Here is a 12,796-nt window from a genome sequence, read left to right on the forward strand (position 1 = left end):
ATTTCATGATGAGGGAACTTTTGTAATAATTCTTTGTACCTTTCCCAGGCCTCATAAAAGGACTCATCATCCATTTGTTGGAAAGCAGTGATCTCGTTCCTCAACTTAGCATTCTTGCTAGGTGGGAAATACTGCATGAGGAATCTTTCTCCTAACTCTTACCATGTGGAAATTGAATTTGGTGGCAATGAGTTCAACCAGACTTATGAATATGGGAACAATTTCAATCATAGTGCATCTTCGGGTACTCTAGCTAACTTTCAAGAATCACTCACCTCCACAAACAATCTTAAGTGAAGGTGATGATCTTCGGTAGGCATTCCACTAAATTGGCCCACTATCTGAAGCATCTAGAACATGACTAGCTTCAACTCGAACTATTTTGCCTCAATTTCTGGTCTCCTAATACCTGGAGTAAGATCATGAAACATTGGCACGACATACTGTCCATCTCCCTATCATTAGTAATACGGATAGGATTTTGAACAGGGTTTCTTTCGTTTCCTTGGTTTGGATTTTCGAAGTTCATCTCTTCGGTCCTTTTCTGACTTGCTTGTCTTTTTTGCTGTAGAAAGTTCTTTCAATCTTAGGTTCTACGGGGAGTAAATCGATGATTCGATCAATACTCATAAACACCTGGAATAAACACAGAAGAATTAATTAAGTTAAAATTGAACAAAAACAAGCCAAAATGAAAACTTCACAAATTCACAAATAATGACTTTTTAAAATAGTCCCCGGCACCGGCGCCAAAAACTTCGAATGACAGAAATGTACAAGTACACACAATTGCAACAAGTAATAAAGTGACAAGTAAATGTCGAGTTATCATACCCACAAGTACTGTGAAAAGAATTATTTATGAATGCAATTTTAAAAACACTTTGGTGAAGAAAAATATTTTGATTTGAGGAGGTGATTAAAAACAAAGATTTTTAACTAAGTAAAATAAATAAAAATAAAATAAAAGTTCAAATGCACGATTTTGAAAGATGATTTTAATCAAGATGACATAATTGTGTTAGATTAATTACATTTCTTAACTTAGAATTATTAAACTCATGTTCATGTTGTTACGAATAAATTCACAACAACTCGGTAATTTGCTAACTTATGAACATACTCACATACGAAAATCCATTTGTCTCTTGACTATATCTCTATGTCAATTCAACCAATTAAACAAATTTTAAAAAGAAAATTTGCTAAAGAAAATTTGCTAATGCACATACATACTTATGAAATCAAAATAATCTCTTGTACATATCTCTATGCCAATTCAAACAATTAATTCAATTTTCCTAAGCAAGTAAAAGATTACGTGAGGTAACAATGTATTTCTACCTTGAAACGGTTTAATCACAATAATCTTGCAAGTTATGCAAGGCTAATGTATCGTTAGATACCGTTTCTAATTTAATCCTCAACTACCTTAGATGATTAAACATGCACTGATTAAGCATTGTGTCAATTAATTACAATTTCAATCTGTTTAAATAATTAATTCATTAGTTACCTTACAATTGTAATGCAAGAATAACTTAGTCATGGTTTTACTTAATCAAACATCTTACCGAGGCCTATAACAACACAAACACAATTTTAATAAATTAAGTAGATGAAATGCAATCAACCTAACACGAATTAAATTAAGCCATATTAATTAAATTAAACATATCAATATCATAATTGTTCATAGACATGTTCATAACAACAATAATAAAATTATAAAGGATAAGGAGCAAGAACCAAATCCTGTAACGCCTCAAAATTTAAGTTTTTAATTTTTTCAGTGTTTTGTCACTGATTGCTTGTTTGCTATAACGGCTTAGTGATTTGGGTGTATATGGGAGTGTTTGAGAAGCCTGGGTTCAAGTCTTGGCTTTTGCAGAATTTTTAGTTTTGTTCTTAATTAAATCTGGACACTGGCACTTAGGCCTTATAAATATTAGTGTTGGTTTTATATCACAAACAGGGCTTGTGGTCTGGTGGCAATATGGCGTGTTGAGTAACTGTGAGGTTTGAGGTTCAAGTCCTGGGTTGCACAATGGAATATTTATTTTGTTGCTTGAGCTGGGTAGGTGGTGCAGTTGGACTAGAATACTGTTGAGTGGAGTTTGAATTGGTCATGTAGAGAGTTGAAGAGGATTTAATGGAGAAAATCAAGGAGGGATAAGGGGAAAGATTTGAGGAGAAAATTTAGGAGTGGGTTGAGAAGAGAGTTTTGATGTTTAGGGAGTTTTCACCTTGGGAATTTTGGCTAGGGGTATGGGTGTCCCGAATCTGGTCTTCGGCATTTTGGGTAATCAGTGTCTTGCGTTGTTTTCTCTACTTGTCTCGGTTTTGGTCAATTTCGTATTGTAGCTTTTGGTTTTCGGCAAGTTTCTTCTTGGGTTTGTATACTTTCCTAATTCTTTTTCTTTTTCCTCTTCTCTCTATTGGCCAAATATCCCTTCCTTCTTCCCCCTCATTTTTGCTGCCAAACTCTCATTTCTCTTCTCCCTTTCCATCTCTCTCTTGGCCGAATCCCTTTCCTCTCCCCCTTTTTTTCTTTGACTGAATGCTCTCCTCTCTCTTTCTATTTTGACTCCTACCTAGTATTATTTTATTTTTCTTTTGAACTAAGAACTATCTCATTTCTTTGTGTGGGGTTTAGCCGATTGATATTCCTCTGTTTGAGCACTCCCTGCACTGATCTTCTTTTCGCGGTTGCTGTTCAAGTGCTGTAAGTATTGCAGATTATCAGTAAGTCACGATACTCATTGCTTTTTGTTTTAACCGGTTCCTTTCCATTCTCTATATTTAAACCGAATACCCTGTTGGCCACTATTATGGCCTAATTTAGTCTATGAAGGTCATTGTGTGGTGTAGATTATCGTTGCAGCGTGTGATTGCTTTTAGGTTAGTGGTTTGGAATAGTAGGGTTCCTCTCATACAAGCAAGGTAAAGATGGTGTTTTTTTTTGGGTTGTGTCTTCTAAAAAAAAGAGTGTGTCTTACCCTAACGGTTAAAAGACTGACGTTGGATTATGTTGAATCTAGGTTGGTGTACGTGGAGGTTGCACTCTTCTCGTAATCAAGTGTGTGATCACACCCTCTCAACTGCAAATCGACAAAAGCTGAAAAATGCAGCGTTAAGACCATATGAGCGTGCGAACGCTCGTGTGATAAACCGAACCCACGAAACATGGTGTTGGGCTGTAGAGGCTTCCATGAGCATTTTCATGGGCTTAAGCCGAAATGGGCCACCAATTATCGAAATACCCCCATAGGGTAAAATTATCGAAATAACCTCGAAAGGTAAAATTATTTAAATACCCTTTAAGGGTAAAATTACTAAAATACCCCCATAGGCTAAAATTACCAAAATACCCTCGAAGGGTAAAATTATCGAAATACCCTCAAAGGCTAAAATTATCGAAATACCCTCATAAGGTAAAATTACCAAAATACCCTCAGGGTAAAATTATCAAAATACTCTCGAAATGTAAAATGACTAAAATACTCCCAAAGGGTAAAGTGACAGTTAGACCCCTAGGAGATGGAATGACTGTTATGGCCTTATGTTATGTATGACCGATTTGATTTATGATATATATGACTGCTACTGAGTATGACATACTGCATACACGTATGATTTAAGACATGACATACCGCATGGGGTTGGGATTCTGATATAGGGGAAGTATATTATTCTGGTGGCTATGCCATATATACTGTTATTAGTAGTTTTGCTATGTTACTGTTATTGGTAGCTTTGCTGCATTACTATTACTGGCAGCTTTGCTGTAATATTGGTGTGTTGGCTAGGTGGGTCGATTTTATCCCCACAAGGTGTGTTGGTAGTACGGAGTGGTGTGTTGGTTGGATTGAGGTGGGTTGGATTACTGCATTGTAATGTTTACTGTAATGGGCTAAGGCCCACACTATTTCTGTATTGGGCTAAGGCCCACAATATTTCTGTATTGGGCTAAGGCCTATACTGTTACTGTAATGGGCTAAGGCCACACTGTACTGATACTGTATAGGGCTCAGGCCTAGATTGATTCTACATTTTGCACAGTGATTATTTAGAAGGGGATTACACACTGAGTTTCATAAACTCACCCTCTCCTTTAACTGTGCAGGTAATCCTCAGCCATAGGCGATTCAGAGTTGCGAAGGACTTAGAGATGGCCACACAACCACTGCTTTTCATATCTGCATTTATTCTGATTTAAATTATAAGTTGGGTTTTGTTTTTGTAATAAGGCCTTTAATTTGGTTTTAAATTTTAATTGGGTTTTTACTTACATATTTTTTTACTGCTAGTTAGTTTTTAAAATGGATTTTCAAAATAATTACTGTTTTCAAATACATGAGTGTTACATTTAGTGGTAGTAGAGTCAAGTTGCAAAAGTCAGTTGTGGAATGGGTTTGAAAATATCTAGAATTTTTGGAAAATTGTTTTGAATTATTTTTGAAGGTTACAAGTGTGGCACACCGAGTCTCCAGCGCCAAATTTGTATGTTTCTATATATTTTAGACTGCTTAAACTGAAATTTATTGAGAGATTACCATAGATAGTAAGACTTACTGAAACTCTTTAATTAGGGAAACTGAAATTGTAGGAAAACGGAAATAGTAGGTAGACTTTTAAATTACGAAAACAAACTCTGATTATTGCTTTTCATAAAATATCTGTCAATAATTATTGGAATTACTAAGTAATGCAAAAGACTTTGTAATCAGATAATATGTTGCTAGATATGAGCACTAGAAGTACTCGCGGAAGGGGTACTCGAGGTCGTGGTAAAGGTCGAGGGAATGCTAAGGCTGGGTCTTCGACATCGGGCCACATGCCTAATGTGGAGGCTAGGGAAGCACCAGCTTCACCGGTGACTGAGATAGGATTATTCGACTGAGTGGCTGGGGATGATGCACTATCCCAAGCTATGCTAAGAATTCTAGAAAGGTTGTAGGGACCAGTACAGGTGTTGTGGACCGTGGGTCGATTTCAGAATGACTTCGGTCTAATAGAGCAGAAATTTTAATGTGGCTGAATACTATTTGGAAGCCATGGAAAGAATAATGGATGACCTCGACTATACCTCTGAGCAAAAGCAAAAACGTACAATGTCTTTACTGCGAGATGAAGCCTATCAGTGATGGCTTACTTTGATAGAAGGTACTCAGGTTGGCCAGTTAACACGGAATTTCTTTAAATCAGCTTTTCAAGGGAAGTATGTGGGTGCAAGTTATGTAGACGCCCAAAGAAATGAATTCTTGAGTTTGATTCAGGGGAATAAAACTGTGGCTGAATATGAGGCAGAGTTTTTTTGCGATTGTGTCGGTCTGCTCATGGAATAGTGGTGACAAGATATGAACGCTGTGTACGATTTGAGGATGGCCTCTAGGATGAGTTGCGAGTTTTCATAGCTTCGTAGAGGGACTGAGATTTTACTGCAATTATGAAAAAGGTAAAAATCACCGAGGATGTGAAGCACTCTGAGTAGCAGAACCGTGAGAAAGATAGAAGCAGGTTTAGGAAGGATTCAGAGCCCTCAAGTCCTTCTGGAAGGCCTAAAAAAAGGCCAGGTTTGGTGGGCCAGTTCAAGCTGGGGTTTTTGTTGCAAGACCACAGCTTTGTGCTGATTGCGGGAGACATCATCTGGGTGAGTGTTGGAAGAAGATTGGGGCATGTTACAGATGTGGGTCTAAGGAGCATGAAGTTAAGGATTGTCCACAGAGGTCTACTTAGAGGCCTACTCAGGTGCAAGCTGCAGGTCCAGGTTTTGTTCAGCCAGTAAGAGGTGGTCAGCAGCCACCGAGTGGCCATGGGCAAGTTAAAGGTGGAATGGTGTGGGACGAGGTCGTGAAACGTATGGCAGAGGGGTTGGTAACATTTAGGCGAGGTAGCCAGCACTGGTTTATGCTGCTCATCGTCGAGAGAATAGTGATGCTCTAAGAGTTATAACTGGTATGTTCCTAATTCATAATGAACCTTACACTACTTTAATTGATATAGGGTCTACGCATTCATACATTGCATGTACTGTGGCTGGCACCTTGGGTATTATGTGTGAGAGTACTGTTAATAAGATGACTATGTTAAGTCCACTGGGACAATCAGTAAGGGTAGACAAGTTATTCAGAGATGTGCCCCGAGAGGTTCAATGAGTTATATTTCTAGCAGATTTGCTGGAGCTACCTTTTTGTGAATTTGACCTAATTTTGGGGATGAATTGATTGGTAAAACACCGTGCTAATTTGGATTGTGCTGTTAAGCATATGGTATTAAAGACTATTGAGGATGAGGAGGTGGCTGTGATTAGGGAGCGAAGGGACGTTCTGTCTAATGCGATCTTTGCTTTAAGGGCCAAAAAACTGGTTCGCAAGGGTTGTGAGGCGTTTCTAGCCTATGTTAATGTATCTGAATCTGAGGGTCTTTCTGTTGGGGATGTGAGAACTGTTAAGGATTTTTTCAATGTTTTTCCAAATGAGCTCCTAGGGTTGCCTCCGAACCACGAAGTTGAATTTAGAATTGAGCTTCTGCCAAGAACGACTCTAGTTTCTATCGCCCCTTATAGGATGGCACCGAAGGAGTTGGTGGAATTAAAAGCTTAAATCCAAGAACTGTTGGATCGAGGATTCATTTGACCTAGTGTGTCTCCGTGGGGAGCACCAGTGTTGTTCGTGAAGAAAAAGGATGGGACCATGCACATGTGTATCGAGTATCGGTAATTGAATAAACTGACTATCAAGAATAAGTATCCTTTGCCAAAGATAGATGATCTATTTGATCAGTTGCAAGGAGCTTCAGTTTTCTCCAAAATAGATCTTCATTTTGGGTACCATCAGTTGACAGTTAAGGAGGCTGATGTGTATAAGACTGCGTTTAGGACTCGATATGGTCATTACTAGTTCCTAGTAATGCTGTTTGGGCTGACGAATGCACCAGCTACCTTCATAGACCTAATAAACTGAGTATTCCAGCCCTACTTGGATCGGTTCATAGTGGTATTCATAGATGATATCTTGGTGTACTCGAGAACTGAGGATGAGCATGATGCACATCTCTAAATTGTTCTGTAAATTTTAAGGGAGAAACAATTGTATGCTAAGTTTAGCAAGTGTGAGTTTTGGCTGCGTGAAATGACATTTCTTGGTCACGTGGTGTCTGTCGAGGGGATTAGGGTTGATCCTCAGAGAATTGAAACTGTACTGGAATGGAAACCACCTAAGGCCGTATCTAAGATTCAAAGTTTTTTGGGTCTAACAGGGTATTACAGACGATTTGTTGAGGGGTTTTCCTTAATTGCTACAACCCTGACTAAGTTTTTGCGTAAAGGGGTACCATTTAACTGGACTGATAAGCAGCAAGAAAGTTTTGAGAAATTGAAGAAAGTTCTGACTGAGGCCCCTATTTTAATACAGCGAGAGTCTGGGAAAGAATTCACTATCTGTAGTGATGCATCACACGTTGGTTTGGGTTGGGTGCTGATGCAAGAGGGTAAGGTGGTTGCTTATGCCTCTCAATAGCTCAAGCCTCACGAGGTGAATTACCCTACTCATGACTTGGAGTTAGCTGCGGTGGTATTCACATTAAAAATTTGGAGGCACTATCTCTATGGTGAGATAAGTGTACTATCTACACAGATCATAAAAGTCTTAAGTACCTCCTCACTCAGAAGGAGTTGAATCTTAGACAGCGAAGATGGATAGAGCTGCTTAAAGATTATGATTGCTCGATTGAATACCATCCTGGTAAGGCTAACATGGTAGCTGACGCATTGAGCTGTAGGGCTGTATCTGAGTTGAGAATGATGTTTGCTCATCTTAACTTGTTTGATGATGGTATTTTGTTGGCTGAGTTACAAGTTAGACTGATGTGGACTAACAGATAAAGGGTAAACAATTGTTGGATGTCACTGGTTCCTCATTTTCGACAAGTTGAGAATGGGGAACTTCGAATTTTGGGTTAAATAGTGAAGTAGTACTGTGTTTCCATGAAAGAGTCTGTGTACCGAGGGATAATGATTTGAGGCAGTCTATTCTATGAGAGGCGCATAGTAGTCCTTATGCTATGCATCCAGGCGGGAATAAAATGTATCGAGATCTTCGTGTGCTGTACTGGTGGCCTGGACTAACACATGAAGTAACAGATTTTTTGGGTAAGTGTTTAACTTGTCAGCAAGTGAAGGCTGAACATCAATTACCTTCAGGGTTGCTTCAGCCGGTTAAAATTCCACTTTGGAAGTGGGAAAGAGTGACCATGGATTTTGTGAGTGGGCTGCCCTTAATGCCTACTAAGAAGGATTCAGTATGGGTCATGATCGATTAACTAAATCTACCCATTTCATACTAGTCTGTACTGATTACTCCTTGTAGAAGATGGCTAAGCTGTATGTGGCTGAGATTGTAAGACTGCATGGGGTACCGGTTTCTATTATATCAGATAGAGATCCTTGTTTTACGTCTCAATTTTGGAAGAAGTTACACGAGGATTTGGGTACAAGACTGGACTTTAGTACTGCGTTTCATCCCCAGACAGGTGGTCAATCTGAGAGGGTGATTCAAATTTTGAAGGATAAGTCAAGATGTTGTGTGATGGATTTCTGAGGCAGTTATGAAGACTATTTGCCAATAGCAAAGTTTACTTACAATAATAGCTACTAGTCCAGTATTCAAATGGCACCGTATGAGGCATTATATGGTCGTATGTGTCTACTCCTACCTGTTGGACTGAACTAGGGGAGTGGCGAGTTCTGGGGGCCAGAGTTAGTTTCTAATACCAAAGAGAAGGTAAAATTGATTCGAGACCGGTTGAAGGAAGCATTTGATAGGCAGAAGTCTTACACAGATCTTAAACGCCGAGAGATTTAGTGGGACTAGAATACTGTTTATGAAAGGGGACTATGTATTTCTCAAGGTTTCCCCATGAAAAAAGATACTAATGTTAGGACAGAAGGGTAAGCTTAGCCCTAGGTTTTGTGGGCCTTACCGTATATTGAAGCATGTGGGATCGGTTGCTTATTAACTTGATTTGCCTCCAGAATTAGAACGAATTCATGATGTGTTCCACGTCTCCATGTTAAGGCATTACCGCTCTGATTCCACACACATTGTTCAAGTTGAAGAAATCGAGGTTAGGCTAGATCTCACCTTCGAGGAGGAACCAGTGCAAATTTTTGATCGTGAGGTTAAAGTATTAAGGAAGAAATCTATTCCTTCGGTCAAAGTGCAATAGTGTAATCATAGTTCAGAAGAATCCACGTGGGAACTCAAAGAGTCGATACGACAACAATACCCTCACCTATTCTGATCAGGTAAATTTTGAGGCCAAAATTTCGTTAAAAAGGTAGAGTTATAACGCCCCAAAATTTAAGTTTTTAATTTCTGCAATGTTTTGTCACTGATTGCTTGTTTTCTATAATGGCTAAGTGATTTGGGTGTGTATGGGAGTGTTTGAGAAGTCCGGGTTCAAGTCTTGGCTTTTGCAGAATTTTTAGTTTTGCTCTTAATTGAATCTGGACACTGGCACTTAGGCTTATAAATATTAGTGTTGGTTTTATATCACGAAAAGGGCTTGTGGTCTGGTGGCAAGATGGCGTGTTGAGTAACTGTGAGGGCTGAGGTTCAAGTCTTGGGTTACGCAATAGAATATTTATTTTGTTGCTTGAGCTGGGTAGGTGTGGAGTTGGACTAGAATACTGTTGAGTGGAGTTTGAATTGGTCATGGAAAGAGTTCAAGAGGATTTGATGGAGAAAATCAATGAGGGATAAGGGGAGAGATTTGAAGAGAAAATTTAGGAGTGGGTTGAGAGGAGAGTTTTTTCGTTTGGGGAGTTTTCACCTTGGGAATTTCGGCTAGGGGTATGAGTGTCACGAATTTGGTCTTCGGCATTTTGGGTAATCGGTGTCTTGCGTTGTTTTCTTTACTTGTCTTGGTTTTGGTCATTTTCGTATTGCAGCTTTTGGCAAGTTTCTTCTCGGGTTTGTACACTTTCCTAATTCTTTTTCTTTTTCCTCTTCACTCTGCTGGCAGATTGTTATTCCTTTGTTTGAGCACTCCTTGTGCTGAATTTCTTTTCGTGGTTGCTATTCAAGTTCTGCAAGTACTATAGATTATCGGTAAGTCGCGATACTCATTGCTTTTTGTTTTAACCGGTTCCTTTCCATTCTTTAAATTTAAGCCGAATACCCTGTTGGCCACTATTATGGCCTAATTTAGTCTATGAAGGTCATTGTGTGCTGCAGATTATCATTGCAGCGTGTGATTACTTTTGGGTTAGCGGTTTGGAACAGTAGGGTTGCCCTCACACAAGCAAGGTAAAGATGGTGATTTTTTTGGGTTGTGTCTTGTAAGAAATGAGAGGGTGTCTTACCCTAACGGTTAAAGGACTGATGTTGGATTATGTTGAATCTAGGTTGGTGTACGTGGAGGTTGCGCTCTTCTCGTAATCAGGTGTGTGATCACACCCTCTCAACTGCAAATCGACAAAAGCCGAAAAACGACGTTGAGACCATATGAGTGTGTGAACGCTCGTATGGTAAACCGAACCCACGTAACATGGTGTTAGGTTGTAGAGGCTTCCATGAGCGTTTTCATGGGCTTAGTCTGAAATAGGCCACAAATTATCGAAATACTCCCGTAAGGTAAAACTACTGAAATACCCGTAAGGTAAAATTACCGAAATACCCTATAGGGTAAAATTACCAAAATAACCTCAAAGGGTAAAATTATTGAAATACCCTCAAAGGGTAAAATTATCGAAATACCCCCGATGGGTAAAATTACCAAAGCACCCTTGAAGGGTAAAATTATCGAAATACCCTCAAAAGGTAAAATTATTGAAATACCCCTATAGGGTAAAATTATCGAAATACCCTCAAAGAGTAAATTTACTGAAATACCCCTGAAAGGTAAAATTACTTAAATACCCTCAAAGGGTAAAATTACCAAAATACCCCTGAAAGGTAAAAAGACCAAAATACCCCCGAAAGGTAAAATGACTGTTATACCCATAGGAGATGGAATTACTATTATAGCCTTATGTTATGTATGACCAATTTGATTTATGATATATATGACTGCTACTGAGTATGACATACTACATACACATATGATTTAAGACATGAAATACCGCATGGGGTTGGGATTCTGATATAGGGGAAGTATACTATTCTAGTGGCTATGCCACTTATACTGTTACTGGCATCTTTTTTGCGTTACTGTTACTGGCAGCTTTGCTGCGTTACTATTACTGGAAGCTTTGTTGCATTATTGTTACTGGCAGTTTTGCTTTGTTACTATTACTGGCAACTTTGTTGCAATATTAGTCTATTGGCTGGGTGGATTGATTTTATCCCCCACAAGGTGTGGTAGTGGTACGAAGTGGTGTGTTGGTTGAATTGAGGTGGGTTGCATTACTGCATTGTACTGTTTACTGTAATGGGCTAGGCCCATACTGTTTCTGTATTGGGCTAAGGCCCACACTGTTATTGTAATGGGCTAAGGCCCACATTATTTCTGTAATGGGCTAAGGCCACACCGTATGATACTGTATAGGGCTCAGGCCCAAATTGATTTTGCTTTTTGCATAGTGATTGTTTAGAAGGGGATTACACACTGAGTTTTGTAAACTCACCCTCTCCTTTAACTGTGCAGGTAATCCTCAGCCATAGATGATTCAGAGCTGCGAGGGACTTGGAGAAGGCCACAGAACCATTGCTTTTCATATCTACATTTATTCTGATTTAAATTATAATTTGGATTTTGTTTTTGTAATAAGGACTTTAATTTGGTTTTAAATTTTAATTGGGTTTTTACTTACATATTTTTGAACTACTAGTTAGTTTTGAAAACGAATTTTCAAAATAATTACTGTTTTCAAAGACACTGGCTTTAAACGTTAGAGTTTTCAAAATGCTTCTGCATTTTAAATCAACTTAATATAACAAAAAGTAGTTAACAAGATAAACATATGATTAAGTGTTTCATTAGATATTAATAAGAGGTTTCTAAAATTAAGAAACAAGTTTGTCAACAAGCCAAATATTTGAGAAACACTTCAATGTGACACACCAGATACGACCATAACGTCTAGGCTGAGTGTGGGGTGTTACAAATCCGGTGTTTCTCTGAGGCTTGACTAGTTTGTTTTGTTCCTCTTTTTCTGCTCGTTATTGTTGAACCAAGACTTCCACGAACACTTGAATGCTGTTCCAAATGGAAAAGGAATAGGGGAAGAAAATGAAAAACAATGGAAGGGAATAAAAAGAGAAAAGTGAGAGAGAAGTGAAGAAATGAATTGGTTTGAGATGTGTTTGAAGTGAGCAGAAAATGGGGGTATTTATAAGTTTGGATAGATACTAAAAGTGGCAAAAATTAGCAGCCATAGAGTGCCCCCATGGCCGGCCACAGATGTGGCAAGTTTGAAGGTTTCAAACTTGCTATTTTAAGGTAGGGGCAAATTTATAAAGGCATAAATAATTGGAGAGGTTTGAATGCAATTTGAAGGAGTCTTCAAGGGCTATTTTGCAAGCCAAATAATCAGCAAAACAAGCTGATTGAGTCAGCATGTAGGATAGTTTTGGGTTACCCAGTGCTCGCTTGGATCAGTTCACTCAGTTCAGCTCAATTGGGCCACTTTTCATAATTAATTAATAATAATTTATTTAACTCAAATTAAATTTGATTAAAATTAAAATTAATTATATTATAAATTAATACACATAATTTAGACCATATTAGGCTAAAAAATTGATTCGCCTTGATACTTTAAAATTGCTTCTTGGTTTTACGCTTCTAGTAG

General features: G+C 38.5%; 1 non-coding gene across 1 annotated transcript; it reads left to right on the plus strand.

The window, feature by feature from the left end:
• LOC121222691 (small nucleolar RNA R71) lies at positions 1 to 107 on the plus strand. Its single transcript, XR_005920052.1, has one exon. It is a non-coding gene; the product is annotated as a small nucleolar RNA R71 (small nucleolar RNA).
• Positions 108 to 12,796: the final 12,689 nt, after the last annotated feature.

Source organism: Gossypium hirsutum, chromosome D10 (genome assembly GCF_007990345.1).
Source record: "Gossypium hirsutum isolate 1008001.06 chromosome D10, Gossypium_hirsutum_v2.1, whole genome shotgun sequence".
NCBI lineage: Eukaryota > Viridiplantae > Streptophyta > Magnoliopsida > Malvales > Malvaceae > Gossypium > Gossypium hirsutum.